The sequence below is a fragment of the Ursus maritimus genome, unplaced genomic scaffold, assembly GCF_017311325.1.
Source record: "Ursus maritimus isolate PB19 unplaced genomic scaffold, ASM1731132v1 scaffold_11, whole genome shotgun sequence".
NCBI classification, from domain to species: Eukaryota; Metazoa; Chordata; class Mammalia; order Carnivora; family Ursidae; genus Ursus; species Ursus maritimus.
Window position 1 is genome coordinate 61,036,428 of NW_024423453.1, and position 27,341 is coordinate 61,063,768.

At 35.0% G+C, this 27,341-nt stretch overlaps 1 pseudogene; it reads left to right on the top strand.

Annotated features, from left to right (window-relative positions):
• Window positions 1-130: 130 nt before the first annotated feature.
• LOC103675977 lies at window positions 131-23,115 on the top strand (annotated as a pseudogene).
• Window positions 23,116-27,341: the final 4,226 nt, after the last annotated feature.

The window sequence follows — 27,341 nt, forward strand, 5'->3', positions numbered from 1 at the left end:
AGTAAAGACCTTTTCTTTCAAACACTTGAAATTCCCTTTCGACCCCTGCTCTGAGCATTGAGCAGAAGGAAGATTCACAGGGTACAAATGTGCAGGTGATTTATACAGTGAACGCGGAATAAGGGGTGAGATGAAATGTCTGGAGTGCCTAGGTTCTGGGCAACAGTTCACTGAAGCTCTAGCGGCGAAGAAAGAATGCTTGTCCTTCCCTGACTCAGACGCTGGAGAAAGAATAGCAGCAACAGCGGGAACAAGGATGCTTCTGCACCTGCTCCAAGCGCCGCCCGCCGAATCCCACTCTCCACCTTTGAGTAAAACCCGTCACAGCTAGCGCGGCAAAGGGAAGCGGGGGCGGAGCCAGACGACACTGTTCTGTCTGCCAATCACGACCGCACAGCAGGACAGAGTGGCAGGCCACTCACGACCATAGGCGGTGCTTAACACCTTACCCTTTTAAAAAAGCGGTGAATAACTGGTGCAGAGTCTTAACTGTGACTGGAGGGAGTTGGGGGAAGAAAGCCTCAGGACTCAGCATTGGGGAGCCAGCAGCTTTTGTGAATTAGGTAGCAGAATAGCTCTGGAGACGCCCTTTATTGTTCCCTTCAAGGAAAAGACACAATTTAGGAACGAAAGGTCTTTTTGGATGTGACCCCATGTCTTTGACCCTATATCGAAATGCAGGAGTCAACATGAAACCCAGACCCTTAGAAAGGACTAGGAAAGAGCAGAAAAATCGGTGCACGAGCATCAATGGAACAGGAGAATCAGTTGGTTCTAGAATTCTCATAATCCTGGCTTGCTTCATTCTGGCCAGGAAGTATTGTTGACTAGAGTAAGTTGAGTTTCTTTCCGTTGTAATAAGGGTTCTAAAAGGATGAAGGTGGGAAATCTAAAGAGATGGCTACTAGAGGCACAATGCTACCCACCATTTTTTTTTTCCTTACACGTTATCTGAACAGTAAGTACAAGTGAAGAAGACAACTAGGTCATAAGGTACATCTTCTATCATTCATACCTCTCTCCCGGCTCCTGCTCTCCCTCTCTCCCAGCCCACCCCCCCCCCCAACCATTTCATGGGAATTTTCATTGAAGACTAGAAAGGGAAAGTGTGTGTATGTTGTGTGCATGCTCATTCGTGTATCTCAAAATGGAATTTTAAAAGATTAAAACCTATGCTATGAGATCTTTATAGTGGTTTTTATTTACTATTAACCAAGATTAAAACTTTCACTACTTGAATTTTAGCTTCTCCCTAAAACTCCCTCAGATATTTATTCTGAAAGCCCTACTTTAATCACTTAACTTTCTCAATGACTAAACTATGTGCCAAGAATGTCTTCTTAGTCTTTCACACAAACGTTTTCTTGTTAAATTCCAGCAGCAATTGACATATTGACTACCCTGTACTTCTTTATTTAACTGGAAAAGTATAAGTTATTACCTTCTCACCCTCTTAAATGAGAACACAGTGAAAAAAATCTCTTTTTATTCTTTAGTAGACAAGGCTATTTACATTCAGTGAGAATAAATAATTTTTGGATTTATTTTTATGTGTTATTACTATAGCTGTCTCTTTTTGCATCTTAGTTTTCTGATTTAAATTACAAACTTCCAGAAGTCTCATAAGAAATATCACTGGTTCTATCCATGAATATTTGCGCCCAGAGAAGGTTCATACAATTTTAATCAACTCAATCTTTCAATGAAACTTTTGAAAGCTCACTAAGAACAAATGCTACTTAGTTGATCTTTCTTCGAATGGCAATAATTTTTTTAAAAACCACATGTAATAAATGAAACAAAACAGTATATTTCAAGAAGGCCTGGATTCTTTGCCTTGCTTCACCACTACCTAACTAGGTATCTTTGGAAAAGTAATCTACTTTTAAAAAGATCTTTATTTAATATGTCTTTAAAAATATATTATTAAGGGAATTGAGTTAAATTACCTCTGAGATTCATTCTCTGACCCAAAGGAAACAACCAATGGATGTTTGTTTAAGTGAGCAAATTAATGCACAATATTTAAAATTCTGAGCTTATATTAATCTGGGTAGTTAGGTTACATGACAGTTTTTAAAAGTCAGGACAAATTTAGTTATTTCATTTCATTATTAACATGAAAGCATAGAAATATTATACTTTATCAAATTAATATAACTAGTCAATCAGTTTTTGGGTATAAACCTCATGTAAGAGGACAGTAATATGGAATCCCCATATTACTGGTTTTTCATAGCTCCATTATTATTTCCTTCAAATAATTTATGAAAAGTTACGATCCTCCTCATTTATTTGTTTTACTTTTCCGCTGCAGTGAGGATAATAACCATTATTTAGAATAGAACCTAACATATAGTAGATACTCAATAATCATTGAATGCATTAATAATCATATTAGAAATGCCATATATATTTTTTGAATTAGATCTGTGAATTTGTTACAATGCATTGGGTACTAGGTTAATTTTGATTAAATAAATTAGAAATTAATCAAAGAATGGGTTGTAGTGCCTTGTTTCTTTTAGTTAACATTAACGATTAATTTTCCAGGGCTTCTTGTCTATGAATTTTTATGTTGTTTGCTTATAATTTCTATATGATCAAAATGAATTTCATGCATCTACATATTTGTGACAGCTATTCTTACAAATTTTATTCTTTTGAGAATAATAGTCCTGATTGGAAGGGTAGGTGGAAAGTGTTTTTGGAAAAGAGACCATTCTATGGCTAATCACTAACTGACTAGCCCATTTATATAAAATTAAGCTGGATTCTAATTTGGTCAAATCTCTTCTCTTCTCCTCATTGCCTTTATTCTTTCTCGAACTAATGGATTATATTTTATATTATATAAGACATGGGATTTCAGAGCTGAATGGCATATTAATCTTCATCAGATTTAATATTTTCCTTTTACAAAGGAAGTAATTATAGCTTGAAGTGGTTGAGTGATGGTTACAAACCCTCATATTCAGCAAGTTGAAAATATCAAACTTGAATTTGGTGTCACTGGCTCAATGTCTAGCATTTTGTCTATTCTCCCTGCTCTAATTTTAATATTTCTACTAGTGTTTCAAGCTGTATGCATATTGACTAGCCTACAGATAAGTAAATTAATTTTATTCTAGTGATAAAGTTTTTTCATATGCTCGGTTGTTAATACCTATGATCTAAAGCATACAATGTTTTATACATACTGATAAAATGAGTTGCAATTTAGTAAAAGACTTATTTACTTTATTGAAGTCAATGTAGTATGGGGTTAGAAATAGTTCACTGAGAGTTGATCAGATTCAGTAGTATTGGGTTCAACTAGTCATCTCACCAAAAGCTTATGTAGAAGTCAAAATGCCAATTTAGAAAGTTACAAAAAGGGGATGCCTGGGTGACTCAGTCGGTAAAGCATCTACCTTTGGCTCAGGTCATGATCCCAGGGTCCTGGGATAAGTCCCTCATCAGGCTCCTTGCTCAGCAGGGACCCTGCTTCTCCCTCTGCCTGCTTCTCCTCCTGCTTGCGCTCTCTCTGATCAGTAAATAAATAAATACATAAAATCTTTAAAAAAATGAAAAGTTATAAAAAGTAATGTCATTTTCGGAATAATTAGAATATTCATATTTTTGAATTAACAGTCTGGGAAAGTTGAAAGAAAGTCTTAATTTAGGAGTCAATCAGAAAGTTGCTTGTTCAATACAAATCAGATAGAGGGGAATTAATCTTATTGCAGATGTAGATAATGTCACCAAGTATGTGAACCTAGTGAATTTATCTTTTGTATAGGGATCTCCTACTATTAAAAAAGCTACAATAATCATGAAGTGTTAGTTGATCAGGTGCCTCTTTTTGGAATACTGGTAGAAATATCTAATAATTTATCTCCATTTTCTTGTCCAGGATACAAAATTTCTCACATGAATCTCAGCAACAGCCTCCTATTTGTTTCTCCTGCTTGCTCTGTTATTCCCCTTAATTAATCCTCCGTGTGAATATTAAGGGGTTTTTGTTTGTTTCTTTTGTTCATTTGTTTTAGTAAATCAGAAAATGCAACTTCTATTCCTAAAACCCTTGATCCCTTTCCATTACAATAGATTAAAATCCATAGTCCTCTTTACAGATGAAAAAGTTCTGAATGATTTTCCATGGCAAACTCTTCATTTTTTCCTAGTCTTCCTTTCCCCACTATGCACCAGTAACATAAACTGTTTCTTATCTCATGATTTCTCTACTTCAAATACTCTTCCTCTTGGACTTATGTCTAGTCTTTTTCTAGCTTTTAATTCATAACATGGATTTTCTTTTTCTCTTTTTTTTTCTTTCTTTCTTTCTTTCTTTCTTTCTTTCTTTCTTTCTTTTTTTCAAAAATGTCCCTTTTATCTTTAACTCAGGATTAAAGTCCTTCATAGATTAAATTATAATTTAATGTTTGCCTTTGTTTGAATACTCTTGAAAGGCAGGGGCAATGTGACTCTTTATGCTAGCACAGTGTCTGGCACATTGTAGGTGACCAGGAAATATCTGCTGAGTGAGTGAATGAATGCATACACATTCATTCTTTTCTAGAGTCCATTCTTATTAATCTCTTTTAACCCATTCTTTCTTCAAAATTATTTAAGATATTTATGTCATGGTGTTCTTTCCTGGCCAAACGTATTCCTTCACCATCTAAACGTAACCTTCAAGTTTATATATGTGCCCTCAGTTCACTCTGAGAGTACCTTCTTTATAAGATTAATATTATACAGTATATTGTAATTTTTACTATTTTAGCACTCAGACTGTCATCTTTTTCTCAAAATTGTAGTGGTAATTTGCCATAATTTCCTAGATGACTTTAAATAGTGAGATATTTGAAACAGTTAACTTACTGAATATTTCATTCTTTCCCTGAATATTTGGTACTAAGTAGGCACAACTTGTAAAAGTACCTCCAAATCATTTATTCAACCAATTTATTTACCAACAAATATAGAATTTATAATATGCATCATCTTAGGTGCTTCCCGAGATATACATGTGAATGACAAACAAATCTTGTCGCAGAGGAACTGCAATCTATATAATATGTAAGATATACATGAATATTCATTGTATCTCATAGAATGGAAGTATTGAATGATGAGAAGAGAAATGCTATGGGAATTCAAATGAAGTACTTTAAAATGAAAAGCATGAGAACATTAGAAAATTTTCATAAAGTAGGAGATATTTAACAAAGCTTTGAAACCAATTCACAGTTCATTTTTAGAATTTATGTGGAAATTATAGTGAAAAAAAGGAGAGGAGAACAAAAACATAGAAGCAGAAAAAAGTGGGGTGAATAGAATTTGAGTGATAACATTTGTGTAGTTAACAACTGTATTGGATACTTCGTCTATTATCTTAATTTCTGCTCTCAAGACCCGAAGGTATACATAATCTGATCCATGTTTTAATGATGAAGAAACTGAGGTCCAAAAATTTTAAGCAGCTTTTCCAGTATCACAATTTACATTATTGGTATTTAAAAAAAGGGGTGACTAAAGGAAAGTAGTGAAAAAGAAGTTTGAGGCATATCATAGAGGGCCATAGATACTGGGTCAAATAATGCACAATGTGAAAAATTGTTACTAAATTTTCTGGATGGTTAATAATATGTAAACATGGTCGTAATGTCAGGAGATACCTTCATATACTTATTCATGAACCAATCAATAAAACACCCATTTCATATTTATACTCCAGAGGAGATTTTCTCATTGTGTCAATTTTTCTATCACAGGCCTCTTACCTATTGAAATATAAAAAAGCTTTCAAACAAATAAAACAGAAAACACCACAACTTTAACTGGTATCCTTTACATTTTTGATCTGAGGTGACTTAGGAAAATGATTCCCTTTCTCAGTGTCATATATATGTCATCAAACACTAAATTCCTTGTGGCAGTGAACTATAGATTGGAGTATATATTTTTCAAAAATGGGTAACAATACCACTTTATAAGAAATTCAATAAAAGATTTTCTTCAAAATTCTGACTTAATTTGAAAATGATGAATACTGATATATATTGTTAAATTTCCAGGTTAGAAAAAAAAAAAAAACCCAGAAAAGTTTAGCAATCTTTTTACATACTCATATTGATTTATTTCTAAAATAATATTATTTACTTCATTAACAAAAAGGTTGGGCACAGGATGTGAACTACTACTGAACTTTAATTATTAGGCAATAGCCAACCCTTTGTGATATGAAGGCTAAATATTATAATTTTATTACTTTGTGAGATACTAAATTAATGATGATATATTAATCTTCATATCTTTGTCAGGAACATTAAGAACTTACCTATTGTGACATATTAACTAAATAACAATAGACTGCATAAGCAGTAATCAGAATATGTAATGATATGCTATAACTAATAATTTACTTCTATAGAAACAATTATAATCCATAAATTTGTACAGCTAATAAGTATTCTATGATTTTGATATTAATTTCTAATTTATGAAAATGATGAAAATTTATATGTATTTTATAGGAAAATTATTGCTCCCAACTTTCTTTCAGATATATTTGATTTCCTTAATAATTTATTTCTGGTATTATTAACAGAGTAGATATCCTAAAAAAAAAAATCATTTTGTAAATACCTAAAGTGTAGGAAAGTATTTGCTTAAAAAGCCTAAATCCTTAGCTGAGATTGCACAGAAATTGCCCAAACCAATGAAAAAGCAGGAAGTAAAAAAAAAAACAAAAAAAAACAAGGGAGGACTAAAGCTGTAAGGATTCCAATAGTAACCAGTTGATCCCTCTTAGACAACAGCTTCAGTTTTTACCAGATACTCAACAGACTTGGAGGCAAGAACTATAGCTCAAAGAAAGGCCTAAAAGATTATGTCTCTTTTTTTAAAGATTTTATTTATTCATTTGAGAGAGAGAGACAGAGAAAGAGAGAGCGCACGAGCGAGGGGGAAAGGCAGAGGGAGAAGCAGACTCCCTGCCAAACCAGGAGCCCAATGTGGGGCTCAATCCCAGGACCCTGGGATCATGACCAGAGCTGAAGGCAGACACTTAACCATATAAGCCACTCAGGCATCCCAGAGTTATGTCTTTTAAACCAAAAATCCCAAGAATTAATAACCATAAGAAGCAACTGGGAAAACTATCCACATTCCAAAGGATTCTGAGAAGGAAACTTGTCTGTCTCAGCTTTAGCTTTTAAGGGAAGCAGAAAAATCTCACTGAAGACTTATTTGCCCAAACAAACACACAGTTTTTGAGCCAGAATTAACACCACCTAAGGACACATATATGCAAGGTTACAAATACGTATTTAACTGGTGCTGTGATTATAATGTCCTAAAATGTGGCAGAAACAACTATAGATACTCCCTGGAGGAATATATTTTAAGACCGAGTTTGAAAGAATTACCATAGATAAAGTTCCAAAGAACATATGGTCAGTATCAAAAAAACCCAAAAAACAAGAAACAAAAAACACATGAATAGACAGGCCACCATGAATTAGAATCAGCAAAGCAGTTAAAAAAGAATTAGAAGAGCAAAGACTATAGATGTTGAGCAAAGACTATACACTAGAGAACATAAAATAAGTGTGCTTACTATGTGGAAGGATTAAACATATGACAAGCCCTATAAGCTGGCCAGATGGATCTGAAAAATAACCAAGGGAGTATCTAGAATAAAACTTATGAAAGCTGAAATTAAAAATCATCGGATACTTGAAGTAGCAGATTAAATATGCTGAAAGAGAATTAGTGGGTCAGAAGATCTAAAAAATTATACAATGTGAGCCAACAGAGTCAAAGGTGTTCAGAACAGCTTCAAAGACATGGAGAAAAGATTAATAATTTCCAGCAAACATTGGATTTGCATTTCTCCCTCTCCCCTCAGAAAAGGATGAATTAAACAGGGATGAGTAAAATATGAAGAAATAATAACTGAGATTTTTATCAAAATGATTAAAGACATGGCTCTTACAGTTTTAGAAGTGCAAAGTGTCCCAGGAGGACAAGTAGACAGAAAACTACAACTAGACTCATCTTAATTAGTATCATTAAAGAAAAAAAGATTCTACGACAATTAACACATGAGAAAGGGTTTATTCAAGAGGATAGGGGTACTCTCACTATAAGTATATCACCACTGAGATGGAATTGGGTTCAACTCCAACAAAGCTGGGACAAGTAGAAATTTATATCCAAGGAGCAGAGTACAGATCAGTCAATAAAAATTACTAAGAGAGGGGCGCCTGGGTGACCTAGTTGGTTAAGCGTCTGCCTTCGTCTCAGGTCATGCATGATCTCAGAGTCCTGGGGCTCAGGATTGAGCCCCACATTGGGCTCCCTGCTCAACAGGGAGTCTGCTTCTCTCTCTCCCTCTGCAGCTCCCCCTACTTGTGCTCTCTTGCTCCGCCGCCCACCCCCCCACCCCCCCACCCCCCCCCTCCCGTCAAATAAATAAATAAATAAATGTTACTAAGAGAAACAGGGGCAAAGGGGGATTCTGGCTAAACTGACCTAACAGGATTCTTGCTGTAGGCTAGCCAGCCAGCCTGGTGGAGAATGAAGAACAAGATCAGATACCAATGGCTATCAGATATTGAGGGTGTGTGGTGTATGGTTCTGATTAAAAGGAATTAGCAGAATTCTTGCTAAAACTGGGCAATGCAGAGAGAAGTCCAAAAGTCCAAAAGTCAGGCCTAGTTGTAGTAAAGTTTAGGGGAGGCTGAGTAGAGTTTGGTCAATAAGAAAAACTTATGCCAATACAACTACCTAATACTAAAGTCAAAGAAAATTTCTCAAACTCCACTACAGGGAAAAGACAGATTATTTTTAAAAATGAGAATAAGGATAAACAGCTATATGCACTTTCTAAGAATCAGAAGTAAACTAAATGATATCTGTAAAGATAAAAGTAAAAGGAGGAAAAAGTGCATCAGGTTACTGTTAACCAATAAATAAATAAATAAATAAATAAATAAAAGCCAGTGTAGCCATACTAATATTAAACAAAATTGAAGAAAATTGCATATTTACACAAAAAGTCTTTATATAATGAAAAAAGTTTCACCAGAAAGATATGAGACTTCTAAATATGAATGCACTTAATAATATAGCTTTAAAACTTAGTATACTATTCAATAGCTGTTAGCTCAAGCTTACAAAAAAAATCAGGATATGAATTTTGAAAAAAATATATTTGGTATTATATTTTATATATATTATGTGATGTGCACATATGTACAGTCAATAAATTTTATCTAATGAATATACAAAGTTACACTGTAAGCATTCTTTTTAGGCATGTGTTGAACATCTATAAAAATTGAACATAATAACGTATGCAATAAATTTCAACTAATTTAAAGAAGTGCTGTCTTTCAGAGAATGCATTTATGACTGAAATTTAATCAAGTTAAAATGACTGCATTAAGAAACTTGTTGCGGTAGGCGGCTGGGTGGCTCAGCATCCCCCTTGATTTCGGCTCAAGTCATGGTTTCAGGGTCATGGGATTGAGCCTTGTGTAGGGCTCTGTGCTTAGGGGGGCACTTGCTTGAGATTTTCTCTCTCCCTCTCCCTCAGCCCCCACCCTGTTCTCTCTCTCTCTCAAATACATAAATAAATCTTAAAAAAAGAAACTTGTTGGCGCAATGAATATATAAATATATATCAATATATATGGCAAATCAAAAAAAGGATTAAAGATAATAAAAATGCATATTAAAGCAGCTAAACTGGTGACTAATTAGAAATGTGTAGCCTTAAATGGTCATAAAATAAAAGGTGAAAATTAGTAATATATGATACCTCTTTGGCGTGTTGTAATGAACAACTGGATGTTCATAAACATAGAAAGAAAAAGAACAAAATTACAGGGTAAAACAAACATAATATAGATGACAATGAAAGCCAAATGTTTTTGAATTTTATAGTTGACAAATTTAATAATAATATAACATATTATTATAATATAGTAATCAAAGTATTTGTAGGCAGGATATTTCCTTAAAAATAATATCATAATATAATAGTCAAAGTATTGGTAAGCAGAGTATTTCTTAAAAAAACCAAGAAGAATAAAGACTGACAACTCAATAGAAAACAAACATGGAAAGATATCATGGACAGGAATTTTAAAAAATAGGTCATTTATGCAATTTAAGATGTTACACTTTATTTGTAGGTAAGGAATTCAAATTAAATTATGAGGCAAAATGTTAGAGCCAACAGATCAATGAAGTTAAGTTTAATCAATAATACCAATTATTCCAAGACTGTGGGATCAATATAGAATTTATGTAGAGCTAATAAAAATATACATGATATAAGACCTATTAATCTAATGGTTGTGAGCCAATTGTTGTGCATTTGATTGCAATAGAAAATTGCCTATTCTCCCCTTTTCAATCAGAAAACTCTCTAAAAATTATTGTGAGTGGCATATTTTAGAATATTTTAAAAGTCTATTTAGTTAAGTAGTTATTAACTATTTATCCTATTTAACAAAAAGATAGTGTTTAGCATGATTTATTAATTTTTACTTTCGAATTTTCAAACTAAAGCTTTTCTTCTCTCTGCAATTTTTCCCCCTTCCACCTTCCACTAAGCTTAAATGAAATGGAGACTGAGTTGTTTTACTGGAGAGCTTAAATGAAGTGATTAAACTTAAATGATGACTACTTTTAAACCAGGTAGTTCTTTTTCTTTTTTTCCAAATATATTGGAAAGGCAATATTTTATGCTTTACCTTTCACTCAGGTGAAAATGCAAATAAATAACCCAAAGGGTTGTCTATAGATAAAATTAAAAACTTTCGTAGTAGCAATAATAGCTTTGAGTCTTTTAAAAAATTCTCATTCATTTTCAGCTGATAACATGTAGGATGTACATGTGCTATTCTAGGATTGCTTATTATAATGTTCTCTTGGTTTTCATGATCCCCTCAGGTCCTCTGGACTAGAATCCTTTTATTATTCTAGCTATGTACAGATTTGTTGTTGCAATTTGCCTACGTTTATGTTATGTGGGGTCAGGACCAATCTAGGCTTAATTAATAAATTCAATAAAGTATTACAGATAGACAGTTGAAATAAATATGACTGTTGTGAGTTGAACCATATCACCTGAATGAAGATGTGTTTGAAGTCCTAATCTTCTGTACCTCAGAATGTGAACTTATTTGGAGATAGATCTTTATAGAGATGATCAAGTTAAAATAAATCATTAGGAGGGGTCCTAATGCAGTATGACTAGTATCCTCATAAAAGGGGAAACTTGGACACAGAGATAGATACTCACAAGAAAAAGATGAGTGAGGCACAGGGAGAAGATGGCCATCTACGAGCTAAGAAGAGGGGCCTGGAACAGATCCTTCTCTCATGGTCCTCAGAAGGAATCAACTGCTAATACTTTGATTTTGGACTCCTAGACTCCATATCTGTAAAACAGTACACTTCTGTTGTTTTACCCCCATTTGTGGTACTTTTATAATGGCGACCCTACCAAACTAATACATGGGGCTCTCTACACCTTTTCTCCAAACTCTTGCCTACTTGTCTTTTCCAAGTCAATTTGCTGTTGGAATCAATCCACTGATGGGAGCAGAAGCTTTAGGCTTGAAGGAGATCTTGACAGAGAAAACTGATGAGGACTCTTTCTTCCTTGGGCTAGAATAGAATCACCACATTCTCAGCAAAAACCTGGCACACAGAGATTTCTAGAGGAAATTTTGACATTGGTGAAAGTTGGTCCAATGTGTGTGATCTTAGAAACTAGGGAGGAGCTGGACTATGAAGTTGGGACTATGCCTGGAGACCTGGGAACCGCAAAGTCTTCATCCTGCTACTCAGCAGGGGACTAGCAGCCCTTCTGCTCAGGGTTGTAAAAACTAGCCAGACTGCCCCATTTGTTTACTCCTACCACCAGATCTAAAAGCTAATAGAGAAAATAACAAATCATCTAAAGGATTCTAACAGCCAGAGAAAGGAAGATCCAGTCAGCACAAACATATTTCATGCCAGCAAAATAGAGTTGCTGCAAGAGACAGAAAAGTACTTGAACAAATAACAAAAACCCTTAAGAAAACTAAAGTGAAATCCCAATCACAAATGCTTTCTGGAGCTAAAATAACAGGATTTCCCAACTAAATACTTCAGTAAGTAAACTGATAGTATGTTCAAATCACAAACCCACTTATAGATACAGAAGATCTAGTAGAAGAAATGTCTCAAAGCACAGAATGAAAAAATAAAGCAGCACAAGTTATGGTGGAAAAAAAAAACCTCAAACAACATGCCATTTAGAGAGTAGATAAAATAAAAATAACAAAAAATTTGGAATTCCATAAGAAAAAAATTATTGAGCTTAAGAGATAGTAAGTAACAAATATATAAAGAAATCTCTTAATGAATTGAATAAAGAGCTAAATTATCTGATTGATGAGACTCACTGAGCTTAGGCAGTTTTGAAAAGAAAAAAAAGGCTAGGCATGTTTTGTTAATGAGTAATTAATAAATTTAAAATCAAGAAAAATACTGCAAGCTTTCAGATAGATTCTAATGCAAAAACCTAAATAAACAATTAGAAAGAAAGAATCCGGCAATTCAGCTAAGGGGGAAAAAAAGCACTCTTTAACTAAGTGGAATTTATAGCAAGAAGATAAGAGTCTTTTGATATAAGAAAATATGCTAACATAATCAAGCATCAACAACTTTAAGAAATAAAACTTGATTACTAATGCAGTTTGTCAAGATTTGATAAAATTTCTAATTTCAAAAATAAAAAGGTATGAATGTATAATATTTGAATGCAATAAATATTGTCACACATGCTGCAGAAAATATTGTGGTAAAAGTTAAAGCATTATAGCATTTTAATAATATTTGGAAATTAAACCATTATTATTCTACAATGTTTTGCAGGCTTTGTGAATGCAATAAAGCATTTGGAATTAATGAAATGACTCATATAAAACCCAAAACTTACAAAGCTCATAGAAGTAAGAATATTTAGTATGGTCTACTTATGTAATGTCAGGGAGCAAGAATTCCTGTTCCCTTCAAGGTCCTTCTAGCTGGACTAAGACTCAAATTGACATGAGACAGATTAACAGGACAAAATAAAATTTAATAGCATGTGGGAATCCACATAGACATGGAATTCCAAAGACAGGCAGAATGAGGTATGTATGTCATTCTGAACTAAGGAGAAAGAGGTAGGGGTCTGGGTCTTCAAAAGACAGGAATGCAGTCCTCAGGAAGAATGAAAAAGAGTAAATGTCTGGTATGCAAATGTTTGCTGGGCCACTCAGAAACCACGAGACAGAGAGGACTTGGATCAAAATGGCCTTGCTAGGTTCCTCCCTGCTTGCTGTATCTAGTTCATATCCTAATGTAGCTATCTATCTATGGTGTTAGCTCTCTTCCTGGAGCAGGTCCTCTGTCTAAAACCTTTTAGGCAGTTGTGGGATGGCAAAGAGCTTTTCCTGAATCTGTTGGGTCTCGATTGCTTTAAACTCAAAATAATCATTATGCCAAATCAGCATATTTTGGGGAGACCTGTCTTGAACCCCTTCAATAGTATAAAAATATTTAGGTTTAAGTGGAGAGAGGGAAATGGAGACATACATACAAATGGGAAAAAATACACTTAATGCTTCCCTAATTTATGTATTTTTATGAAATTATATTTGATGTGCCTACATGTGGAGAAAAAGTTTGGCAAGCTTTTCCATAATGACTAGGGCTTAGAAATCTTAGCACACACTGTTTGGGAGACAGTCTTGGAAAATTGTAACTGAATTAAACATTTTTAGACCAGCTTTTCCTATGGGCTATCAACACAGAGTTTTTTTCATGTTCTTCAAATTATGTAAAAAGTGCTGACATCAGCCAATCGAAATAGTTTTTACTATATGTACTGTATTATCAGAATTTTGTTCCATCATATTTATTAGTATTTAAAAATTTGTCTTATTATGTGACATAGACAATATTAATGAAATGAATTCTATGGGTAACAAACACAATAAATTTTATTTTTCCTATGGGTTACCATCAGAAATTTTGATTTGTAAATATTGACTTAGCCCCATTCTGTGTAGTGTTTAGGAAAATAAAGAACAGTTATAAAAAATAAAATTGTTAATTCCTGTGATGTGTTCTTTCATTTCTGAAGTTAAAAAACATCTACTACATATTTAAATTTTTAGCCCCCAATATTGGAATTATCCTCAGAATGCTTTTTGTCTGTGTAATATTAACTTAAAACACAGAAATATCTAAAGATACTGTTAAAGGTTTATCTAAATAAATTGTGCACGTTGTGTATTTTCTTTTGAATTGATTTTTTCTATGAGTTGCATAAATTTGCTCCCAGGCAAAGTCTTCATCATATTTTCATTTCAAAAGATTTTTCCCTATTAGATCAGTAGAGTTGTTTTCTAGTTAATAATTCATCGTTTTTTCTTTCTTTTCTTTTCTTTTCTTTTCCTTTCCTTTCTTTTTTTTTTCTTTTTCTTTCGTTTTTGAGAGAGCCAGCATGTGCAGAGTGGGGGGAGGGGCAGGGGAGAGGAAGAGAGAGAATCTTAAGCAGTCTTGTGAAGCGAGACTTCAGGCTGGATCCCAGAACCCTGAGATCATGACCTGGGCCAAAATCAAGAGTTGGACACTTAACTGATTGAGGCGCCCCTATTCATCCTTTTTTTTCATCTTATAATAGAATGTTCATAATGCTTAACTTTCTCAAATCTATTATTAGTTGAAAAGTACTATGATATAAACTCTCAAAGGAATCCCAAACTCTTAAATGTTCTGTTTTCCATATGCTACATGATCTGTTTGGGAGATAATGAGATTCATTAAATTTATGCATAATTTTGTGCTCTTACTTGTCTGAAAACACATTGATTTCTTTTTCTTCAAGCACAGAAGTTAGGTCGTAGCTAGGGGTTGCTGATTTTTTTCTTTTAGTCATCATACTGTACAATACATCCACAGGACTTATTTATAAGTGGAAGTTTGTACCTTTTGACCACCTTTACACATTTTGCCCATCCCCAACCCTAATTCCTAGCAACCACCAATCTGTTCTTTGTATTTATGAGTTTTGTTTTGTTTTTAGTTTCCTAAAGGGATCATACAGTATTTGTCTTTCACTGCCTGACTTATTTCGCTTAGTATAATGCCCTCAAGATCCATTCATGTTAGAAATGGCAGGATTTCCTTCTATTTTTATAATATTCCTGTATTTCTATTTCTATTATATATATTTCTATTTGTAAATATTTCATATTTTTTCCTTTACATTTCCATTCATCAATGGACATTTACATTGTTTCCATAACGTGGCTATGGTAAATAATCCTGCTATAAACATGGAGGTTGCAGATGTCTCTTTGATAGTGTTTTCATTTCCTTTGGATAAATACCCAGAAGTGGAATTGCTGGATTGTATGGTAGTTCTTTTTTTAATTTTTTGAGGAACCTCCATACTGTTTTCCATAATGGCTGCACCAGTTTACATTCAGCAGCACAAGCGTTCCCTCTCTTTCACATCATTGCCAACACTTGTTATTTCTTGTCTTTTTAAAAGTAGTCATTCAACAGGTGTAAGGTGATACCTCATTGTGGTTCTGATTTGTATTTCCCCGATTAGTGGTGGTGAGGACCTTTTCATGTACTGGGGATTACTTTTTACTTGAAAACTGGAAGAGCTGCAGCTTCAGTAATTGTCACAGATTTTTTTATTTTGAAAAAAGAAATTCTTAACTTTTTAATTGAGAAATTTTATTTCAACACTGCCACTCATCTACCCACTCAATAGATTTAGGTGCCCCTCCTCTACCGTATGCTTGTATCAACTTTAAAATTATCATAAGTATTTCAAATTTTTATTTATGTGTTTGTTTCTTCAACTAAACTAGGAAGACCTTTAAAGATATCTTATACCACAATCTTAAAACTTTAACTAAAGTACCTGACATAGAATATAGGCTAGAGGACCATTTAGAATGAATGAATAAATCAAATAAATCAAATATGTATATTTTAATAACAATTGATGCAGCATCTTTTTTGGTAAGTTGGAATTTTTATCCAGGGAGATTGACTTGCCTTCACTTAATAGTGACAGAACTGATGGGGCGCCTGGGTGGCACAGCGGTTAGGCATCTGCCTTTGGCTCAGGGCGTGATCCTCGCGTTATGGGATCGAGCCCCACATCATCAGGCTCCTCTGCTATGAGCCTGCTTCTTCCTCTCCCACTCCTCCTGGTTGTGTTCCCTCTCTCACTGGCTGTCTCTATCTCTGTTGAATAAATAAATAAAATCTTTAAAAATAAATAAATAAATAAAAATAAAAACCTTTCAAAAAAAAAAAAGAACTGATGACTTGCCTATTTTCATAGCAAAAGAGGTTTTTCATATTAAAGAGATATGAACAAAAGAGATGTTTCTGAATTAGGTGCCCAAAACAAATGGAACAGCTTTAATGCCATGTATGCAAACAAATGTTTCATAGGAGCAGGTTCAAATCTGTTGTCCCAATGGTTAGAATTCTATTTGTTTGCAAAGCATTCTTGTTAGTCATTTTCTGGATGTTTTTGAAATTTTAACTATCTGGAGAATTTAATATGCATTTTCCCTTTCTTCTGCCCCGAAGGAAAAATGTTAAATGTGTAAATATTTTAAAAGTATGAATTTTTTAACACCTTATAGATTTTTTATTTGTGTCCTAGAAATATGACTTAATATGAGAAAGAAATTTATTTGCTAAGACACAAGAATTTTAAGAAAACTTCAAGAGCAAAACAATGTTTTTGGCATTGGCTATAACTGGCCTGAATTCAAGTACCAGCATTAGCACTTACTCTCCTTGTTACGTTGGCGAAAATCCTTGTTTTTACTTAGCTTTAGTTACTTATGTATAAAATAAACATTATAATTTGTTTCATACATTCTCCTTTGCTCTTTAATTCCTCTAAAAAAGTCTGACTTCCTCTGAGCTCCTTTTGAAAATTCCATTGTATTATCTGAAAAGTTTGTAACTCTATTACTATTTGATTTTATCCAATTACAAAATAACATTTTAACGTTTGAAGATATTTATATTTTATTAACTTTTAAAATAACGGCTTTTTGGGATATAATTTACATTTACACTTTAAAAATTCATCCTTTAAAAATGTACACTTCAGTGGTTTTTAAGTATATTCATATAACTATGCAACCATAATCACTATCTGATTTTAGAATATTTTAATTATGAAAAAAAGATCTATTAAGAGTCATGTCCTGTTTCCCCCCTGTCTCCAGGCCCTGGGAACTACTAACTTACTTTCTGTCTCCATCAACTACCCTATTCAGAACACTTCATATAAATGAAATCATACAACATGTGGGCTTGTGTGACTCTTTCATTAACATAATGTTTTTTCAGATTTGTTGTCATACATTGATCTTGATTCCTTAAATTAGTTTGATATCTAGTAAACATAAGTGCTTACAGTTCTTTTTTTTTTTTAATTCAATAGACTTTATCTTGTAGAGCTGCTTTTAAGTTCATGCAAAATTGAGCAGAGGTAAGATGATTTCCCATATGTCCTAGCCCTACACATGCACAGACTCCCCCATCATCAACAACTTCAGTTTGGTACTTTTGTTACAATTGATAAACCTACATTTGAACATTATTATCACCCGAAGTCCATTGTTCACATTAAGGTTTACCCTTGGTGTTTATATTCTATGGTTTAGACAAATGTAAAGGGCATGTATCCCCTATTACAGTATCATACAGAGTAGTTTTGCCGCCCTAAAAATATTCTGTTCTCTACTCATTCATCCCTATCTCTTCAACTAACCCATAACAACTGCTGATCTTTTTACTGCCTCCATAGTTTTGCCTTTTCTAGAATAGCAAATGGTTAGAATTATGCAGTTTGTAGCCTTTTCAGATTGGTCTTTTTCACTTACTAATATACATTTAAGATTCTTTCATGGCTTAATAGCACATTTCTTTTTAACACTGAATAATATTCCATTCTCTGGATGTACATATTTTATTTACCCCTTTACCTGCCATTTCAATTTCATTGATCTCTGCTCCAATTTTTATTATTGCTTTTGTTTTGCTTACTTGGGATTTAATTTATTCTTCTTTCATAAAGTGAAAGCTTAGATAATTAATTTTAGAACTTGTTTCTTTTCTATTAAACTCATTCAATGCTATAATTTTCCTTATAAGTAGTACTCTTTTGCTGCATCCCACAAATTTTAATAAATTGTGTTATTTAGTTCAGAATATTTTAAATTTTTCTTGAGGTTTCTTCTTTGACCCATGTGCTATTTAGAAGTATGTTGTTTTCCTCCATGCATTTTGGAATTTTCCAGCTATCTTTTTGTTACTGGTTTCTAGTTTAATTCCCTTGGGATATGAGAACAGACATTGCATAATTTCTATAATTTTAAATTTGTTAAGATGTGTTTTATGGTCCAGAATGTGTTCTATCTTGGGGATTGCTTCATGTGAACTTGAGAAGTATGTGTATTCTGCTGATGTCAGATCAACTAGTCTATGGATGTATGTTATATCCACTTGATTCATGATGGTGTTGAGTTCAGTTATGTCCTTACTGAAATTCTCCCTGCTGAATCTATCCATTTCTGATAGATGTGTGTTGAAGTCTCCAATTCAATAATATTGGTTTGTGCTGCAATAATGGAACAACTGTAAATAGTAAAGCATTCCATAGTGCTATGATTAGGTCTCAGTCTTTTAATGAGCCTGTGCTTCTGGACTGTGATCTTCACAAGTACTTTCCCTTGTACCTTTTTTTTTTTTTTTTACCCCTTAAGTGGTACAGGATGACTAGAATGGACTAGAATTGGACATTTCTTTTCTCTCAGGTCATTTATTTTTTTATATACACGTATTTATTTAAGTAATTTCTACACCCAATATGAGGCTTGAACCCATGACCCTGAGATCAAGAGTCACACACTCTTCCGACTGAGCCAGCCAGGCACCCCTTCCCTCGGGTCATTTAGACTCTAATAAAACACAACAGCTTAGGCTTTGCTTAAATAGCTTCTCCTAGGGCAGACATTATTAAGAAGAACGAATGTTGTGGTATATTTCAAAATGGTTCCTTTTCCCCTCCCCATGCTGTAAGCAGGAAGGGATTTTTCTCTGATATTCACTGTGCTAACCTGGTAGAGCTCCAGGAGGTAAAACTTGAAAAAGTATGGGGTCCCTCCTATGACTCTGAAGTCCCCTGAAGTTTTTACCTCTCAGACTTACTTACCCAGAGCCTTCAGCAATTCATCATTTACAGTTCAGGATTCCCTTCCTTGTGATGACTTCTGCTCATGGGTTTCTGCTCTAGTAAGCTGCAATTCTTTGTATTTGCCTGTTGGTTTCTCCAATTTTGGGGCCATTGGCTTGCTCTGTGACATCACTTCTCTCTTACAGTTCTAAGAAAAGTCATTAATTTTTCAGTTTCTTCAGCTTTTTACTTATTGTTAGAATAAAGTGGCAACTTCCAAGTTATTTACCTGCTGCACCAGAAGCCTTAAGGTTCTTAAAGTTTCATTTAAAAAGTCTAACCTGATATTAGATTTTTGGGGTTTTCACATCTTTGGGGATTTCTTGGCTTTTTTAACTGCTTCATATTTTGACCTACAGAGAAGACTTCACTTGAGCCTTTTAATATAGGCATATTTAAGGCATTTAAGAAAACAGTACGGTCTATGTACATGTATAAGTGAATTCTAAGAAAAAAAGTAATTAAAAGTAGAGTCAAGTCATGTAAATTAAATGATAAATTAGCTTCATTTCAGTTCCTTAATATACTTAGCTCTCTCTTGCCTAAGGAATATAAATTTGCTCTTGCCTCTAAATGGAATATTCAATGCTCTGCATGGTCAACTTTTCTTATTCTTTATGTTTCAGGTTAAATAATCCTCAAAGAAGGCTTCCCTGACATATGTAAAGCAGCCACCATACCTATTATTTTCTATCTCATTACCTACTTTATTCACTTAATAGGTAATGATTATTTATCTACTTACTTACTTATTTTCTATCTTTCCTTCCCTAAGATAAGGTCCAAAAGATAAATATCCCTTTTGACTTCCAACTTGCATTTCTCTGTGTCCTAAGACACAAAATAAGACAGTGAAAAATACAGGAAGAAAAACTGTCACAGAAGAGTCATGGTGAGGAAGAGCAGCAGAGGAAGCTCTAGGAGCACCTAGCAGCCAAGGGAAAACTGAAGTGACAAAACACAAAGCCTTATCTAAAATCCAAGAGTAGTCATCTGAATCCTTCACCTTCTTCTTCTTCTTTTTTTTTTTTTGAAAGTTGTACTTATTTATTTTGGAGAGAGAGCGAGAGAGCAGGGGGGGAGGGGCAGAGGGAGAGGGAGAGGGAGAGAAAGAATCCCAAGCAGACTCCCTGCTTGAGCATGGACCCCAATGCAGGGCATGATTCCATGACCATGAGATCATGACCCAAGCCAAAATCAGGAGTGGGACACCTAACCAACAGAACCCCCCAGGCACCTGAATCCTCCACCTTCTAAATCTACTATTATACCCAAAAAGGATGTTACCAATCATGTTGCTTTGCCTATCAAAGCTATAAGACCCATCAGCATTAAACTCCAGCTCAGACCTGACTATACCACAGGATCCCAGAAGCCAATGTTGGAGCCACCAAAACTTCTGGGCAAAAGGCTGACTTCAGGATGTGTTTCTTCTAAATCAAACTGTAAGCCTTCTAGCCTGAAGGTGGATCATCCACTACTGGAGAACTGTCTAGAAAAACCATGGGGTTACATATGCAGGAATTGAAAACTGCAAAGCAGCAGTAGCAGATCAAAGAAATGTTAAATGTGCAGACTCTGTGGACAATAACTGTGTTAAAAATGAATCCTTGGATAGCCTTCTAAAAGAGATGAACAAAGAGAACTTGCCCCGAACCTTACTAGGCTCTGAAAGGAAGCCAAATCCTAGATAATAGACAATAGGTAAGCCAAAGACTAACTCTTATCATCAAATGAAGAGCAGTTTGGCTCCTAAACAAGCTTGGGCAAAAGTTCAGGGAATGGTGCTTCTCTGAAAGACAGAGCTAATAAACAATTTGTTGGAGAGACACAAATTAGGATTCCACCAGTAAAGTCACAGCAACTCTCCAGAGGAACAAATCTTGCAAGACCGAGAGAAAAACTCCCAGAGAGTTCCTTCTCCCTGTGTTCAGATCCTTAGTAGGACTCAAGCATCAAAGAAACAGGTGGTCAAGGACATAAAATATATTAAGGTTAATGGGGATAAATATGAAAGACAGAATGAAACTAAGTAAGAGTCACACACTGTTACTGAGCAGAAACTAGAACAAAGCCTGGTGTTCTTCCCGGAGGCTGTAACAACAGACAACCAAACATTGAGCAAGATCAGAAATCCACTCAACGTTGTTTCAGAACTTGGACATCATCTGCACTACAAGAATCAAAAGCCATAAGGCAAAGGCCTAATATGACAGTTGGCAGTTTTAATTCAATCATTACAAACGCCCCTAACACAACAGCACATGGAACCAATGGGAATAAATGCAGCAGCAGCTATCAACAAAAAGCGCACACTTCAAGTTAAAAAAGACTCTTCCCCAGAACCATTCTCCCAATAAGACAGCTCTTAAAACTCAAACTGGTAAGAAAACCATAAATAGAAGTAGAGTCTCAAATGGAACCCAAACGAATCCACATATTAAGAAGAAGAAGATCACAGCAGAAGATCGAAGGAAACAACTGGAAGACTGGCAAAAATCTAAGGGGAAAATCTATGAACGGCCCCCTATGGAACTTAAAGCAAATAATAATAATAATAATAATAATAATAATAATAAAAAAAATGAATATTTCATTCTGGAAAGGTATGGAAAAAGAAGATGAAGAAAAGAGGGGCGCCTGGGTGGCTCGGTCGTTAAGCATCTGCCTTCGGCTCAGGGCGTGATCCCAGCGTTCTGGGATCGAGCCCCACATCAGGCTCCTCCGCTGGGAGCCTGCTTCTTCCTCTCCCACTCCCCCTGCTTGTGTTCCCTCTCTCGCTGGCTGTCTCTATCTCTGTCAAATAAATAAATAAAATCTTAAAAAAAAAGAAGAAGACAAAGAAAAGAAAGCACAACCTAAACTGTCCAATAAAATTAAGAACACTCTCACAGAATGTCTGGAGTTTATTGAAGAGGGTGTACTTTCTAATGAAATATTGGCCATATTGTCCAGTATTCCTGAGGCTGAAAAATTTGCTACAATTTGGATCTGCAAAGCAAAGTTGTTGGCAAGTAAAGGTACTTTTGGTGTTACTGGGCTGTACGAAGAGGCCATTAGAAATGGGGCAACACTGATACAAGAGTTGGGAGAAGTTGTTCTTAATATTTTGCAACACCCAAACTGAATCACAGAAGGAGTTACTTCTGACTCTTTAGCTGCTGAAACAGATAGAATAACAACAATAGAAGAGCTGGACAATAAGATGGAATTTGAAAAGTCTTGTCTTCTGGGTAGCGCAGTTGTTAGACGTCTGCCTTCGGCTCACGGCGTGATCCCGGCGTTCTGGGATTGAGTCCCACATCTGGCTCCTCCGCAGGGAGCCTGCTTCTTCCTCTCCCACTCCCCCTGCTTGTGTTCCCTCTCTCGCTGGCTGTCTATCTCTATCAAATAAATAAATAAATAATCTTAAAAAAAAAGAGAGAGAGACAGAGAACAGGTTACAGCAACACCCCAAATAACCAAGGCAGAACAGGATAACCATCCTGGTATCAAGTTACAGATCCCCCCCCCATCCCTAAAGTAGAATGCCATTAGGGCAAGACAGGAAGCTCCTCACTCCCCTACAGTGTTGGACAAGGACTGAGCAAGATGTGTCCCACTGTCTGGAAATGCTTCGGGGACACGATTTAGAAGTGGCTTCTCTTAATGAGCTATTACAAGTGGGAAAAACAGAGTGCTTTGTATTTTGTAAAAATGAGGCTTTGCCTGTAACGTTAGGGTTTAAGATCCTTGAGTCATGCTTCTCACTGCCTTCTTTTAAAGGTGTTTCAGAGCATCCATGAAAGAAGGAATACCCTTACGCAGGTGACCTGGAAAAAAACTATACAGTGGATAGGCAGATTATGGGCTCTCCAAATTTAGTAATTCACTGGACTTACTCAAATTTAATATCCCCATGAGGCTGTCTTTGGTTTATTTAAGACTATAGTTTGCCACAGTTTTATAGCATACGTGCATTTTAAATTATTGAATATTAATTTACCCCACAAGTATGGTAAAAATTTTCATTTTATTGATCTACTTTACTCTCAATATAGTTCTTTTTTGTATCAGAAGGTTGGTGCCACAGTATGATAGACTTTCCTTCCAGCATCCACCTTAGCAGAGAGAGGGAGTCCTTCCAGCCGGGAGGAGCTAGCCTTCCAGACTAGATGCCACGTGACAGACCATCTGGTCAAATCCCCTCATTTTATGGAGTTGATGCTAGCTGTGCCTTTGCTCAAGAGATTGCAAATGACTTTTATGTGCAACTTTGACTTCTGTCACAGTGTCCCTGTAGATGAGGGGCAGTTCATGTCCTGCCTGTGCCAAGGCTTCTCTAAAGCAACACAGTTCTAATTGGAGTAGTCATCTAGTTCTTTATATCCAAATTTAATTTTACATGTTATTCAGAAATGCTTCAGGTAAAAACAAAAGGAAGCAAGGGAGAGGGGAGGGGAGGGGACACTCCCTTCTTCACTTCAATTCTTTGCTCTGCTCTGGGATACCTGGCCTGAGAAGATAGTACAAGCCCCGCAGACTAATGACAGGTTGCCTTTCCTTCCTCCTGGGCAACTGCTCTTGGAAAGGTAAAATCAGAATCCTCATGTAAATGTAATGTATAGAAAAACCTAGCTGATATATTTTGTATTTTAAAATTTTAGCTTTCTTAATATTTAAGTATTATCTAAAACAAAAAAAAATAAATTTTGTTTAAAAAAAGACAGTGAAAAATACAGAGAGGGAGAGAGAAGATGAGAGAGAGACAGAAAAGGGACATAGATGTTTTTCTATAATGTGAAATCTTAAAAATTTGAGAGCCCAAATCAGAGATGACATTTGTGCTGATAGATGAAGACAAGGGTGGCATATTTGGCAGCATTCCTGTCCTAGTCAGTGGGGTCCTCAACATTAGCAGTCAGTAATAATTGGTGTAGACCTTAGTACCAAGGTCAGCCCCCAGGGCAGATGTTTGTGTTTGTGGCAGTAGCAGATGGAGTTGTGTGTCTAGTGGATACTGATAGCATAGTTGACATTTAAGGGATAGCAATAACTGGGATATTCAGGGAGAAAAGAAGAAAGACAAAATGCTAAAAATCGTGCAGTAGTCATGGAGACAACAAAGTTCTTGGAGCATTGACACTTCCAGGAACCTCTCAAAATTATCGACGAGGAAATTGAGGAAGACTGGATTTCCTGAAGAGTAGATAGGAACATGCAATGCCAGTGAAATTTTACTTTGTGGACTTGTTTTTTATCTTTTCTTATTGCTAGACTACAATGCCTAAGAAACAAAGGTTTCCTCTGTTTTCTTGTGTCTTACTGTAATCTATAGCACAATGGCTTTAATACAGTTAACATGATCTACCATTTTTCTCCACAGATAATTACTTCAACATGGCATTCATGCTTTACCTTTGAGGCTTAGGATCCTGTGATATGGAACCATATGTTTCTTCCAAGTTGTATAACCTGCACCTAGGTTGTGTTAAACTTGTGTATCTTCTTAGAACACTTAGAGGCTGGCAAAACCTTAGGATGGTATCAAATAAAATTACATTTTATCTTTATAAATGAACACTGAAAATCAAATGCAGTGTTAAATCTTTCATTTATCCAAATGGAAATTCAATTTGGAAATAGTTTCAGGGCATTTCTGAAATGAAAGATGAGATTTGAGGGTCAAAATCAAAGACTATACCTTTTATTTTTTCCATCATTTTCTTTTTCCCAATGCTGCTCTGGGTAAAACAGGTGCTTATTATGTTCGTTATTGAATTCTTTCCAGTTTATGATATTATGTGTTTCTTATTCTTGTAAAACTGGCTGCAAGAATAGGTTTTCCTATATCTAGAAAGTAAGAAATTTATAAATCTACAAACTAGGGCCTATAAAGTAATATTTCTCGTTCAAAAAGATCTTATAAATTGTATGTGTAACAGATACTTAAATATTTATTTTCTTTCCTTTCAGGTACACTCACATTAAAATATGAATCTTTCAACACTTTCCCTTCAAAGCCTTTAGTATGATATTAAAATATAAATGATATCAAATTTTAGAGAAAATAGAGTAGCATAATATTATGAATGAGAAGATAAGGCAATATAAATATGAAAAGAAATAAGTAAATGACTATGTGTATAACCACGTTTTTTAGGACAATAGGCATAGTCACAATATAAATTAAATAAATGATCATGATACTATTTCAGAGTTGTTTTAGTCTGAGGACTGTGATGTACTGCCGTTTATAGCAACAGCTGCTTCCTAAAACTGAAAGAAGTATTACATGTGTTTTCTTCTCAGTCAAAAGGAAGTGATGGATCTGAAGAGAAATATGAAGTATAAACTGGAAAACATGACCTGTATGCTTTGCTCCTGGAGTTAAAAGTTGAGAAAATCACATTCTCACAGTAAGAGTACTATCTGCCTGAGATGACTTGCTTCAAGTGGAGATTTCCACATATCCAATCCCCAAACTAGTTAGGACAGTGCATGGCAGCAAGCCAGGGTCTCCTACCTCTTAATGGACCTTGCTGGTAAAAGTCTACCACTTCCATGACATGTGTTTGGGATAAGTTTAGCCTAAAAATATGTTCACATAAGCACTGGGCTTTGTTGTACTTAAGCTATTCAGTAGGTTTTCTGCCTGTTTGATAATTTTTTTTACCTGAACCCCTTGATGTTCTCTCCCAATGCTGTTACTTGTAAGAACAACTTGATCATAAACTTCAAACCAATTAAATCGCCTCAAACCACTTGAAACGCAGCCCTAACCTATGCATCCCTCTACAACAAATTTGACTACACACTTCCAGATTTTTACCCTCCTCCCTGAACCAAGTCTTTTTCCAGAATTTTTTTCCAGTTTTCAGAGAACATTTATTGACAAGAAAAGATGTTCATGACAATTTGTTAAATAGACACTATAAGTTACAAGAGTATATGTTCAGACCGAATATTTATATCCCCCACCTCCTAACCAAAATTCATATGCTGAAGCCCTAACTCACAATGTGGTGGTTTTGGAGGTGGCGTTTTTGGGAGGCAATTAGGTTTAGATGAACTTATGAGGATGGGCCCCTATGATGGGATTAGTGCCCTTATAAGAAGAGAAAGAGAGACCAGAGCTCTGTTTCCGACATGTAAAGATACAGCAAGAAAGTGACCATCTATAAGCCAGGAAGAGGGTACTCACCAGGAACTGAATTTGCCAGTACCTTGATCTTGGACTTCCCAGCCTTTAGAATTGTGAGAAATAAGTGTTTAGGTTACCTGATCTATGTTATTTTATCACAGCAGTCTAAGCTAAATTTATAGAATGCATAGTGAGTTCCCGTGTTCTTCCAGTGTTTTTTTTTTTTACATGAATCTTCATTTAGGATGCTTAGATTAGAATTGCCTTTGAATTCCAAGAGTTTAATCCACTGATGCCCTGTATGACTGACTAAATTTTTTCTCCAAGATGTTTCAAAAACTAAGAAATCTATATTTTTTAGGGCTTATATAAAAAAATGCACTTAGCTAATATAAAATTTGGGCATTTATATCATGGTAGGAAGCATCTTAATCTTAGCATGTTCTGGATAAGCTATAAAAATATGAACAGACATTGACTGTGTGTGTACGATGTTTCAGGATCAGAGTTAAAATTTCACATACCTTACGTAATTCTATCAAGAACCCACAACAGAATCACCAATACTATTTCCATAATACAGAGGAGGAAACTGCAACTTAGAGAAGTTAAGAGCAAGACAACAGACCCTAAATGGAGTTGTTTATACTAAGCCCTACATCACTAAACTGATATTTAATTACGCTTTTGGCTGTAATGGAATCTTAAACCAGTCCATCAGGTATTGTCTGATCAGCATTAGTTAGATAACCTGCCATCCTCTAAGGAAAAGTAACCTTGCGATAACCAACCCACTTTTTGGTCTAATATAACTTCATGCCTGCTCCCTTCTGCCTATAAAAGGTTTGCATTTTGCGCAGATCCTTGGAGTTTCTTTCTATCAGCTAG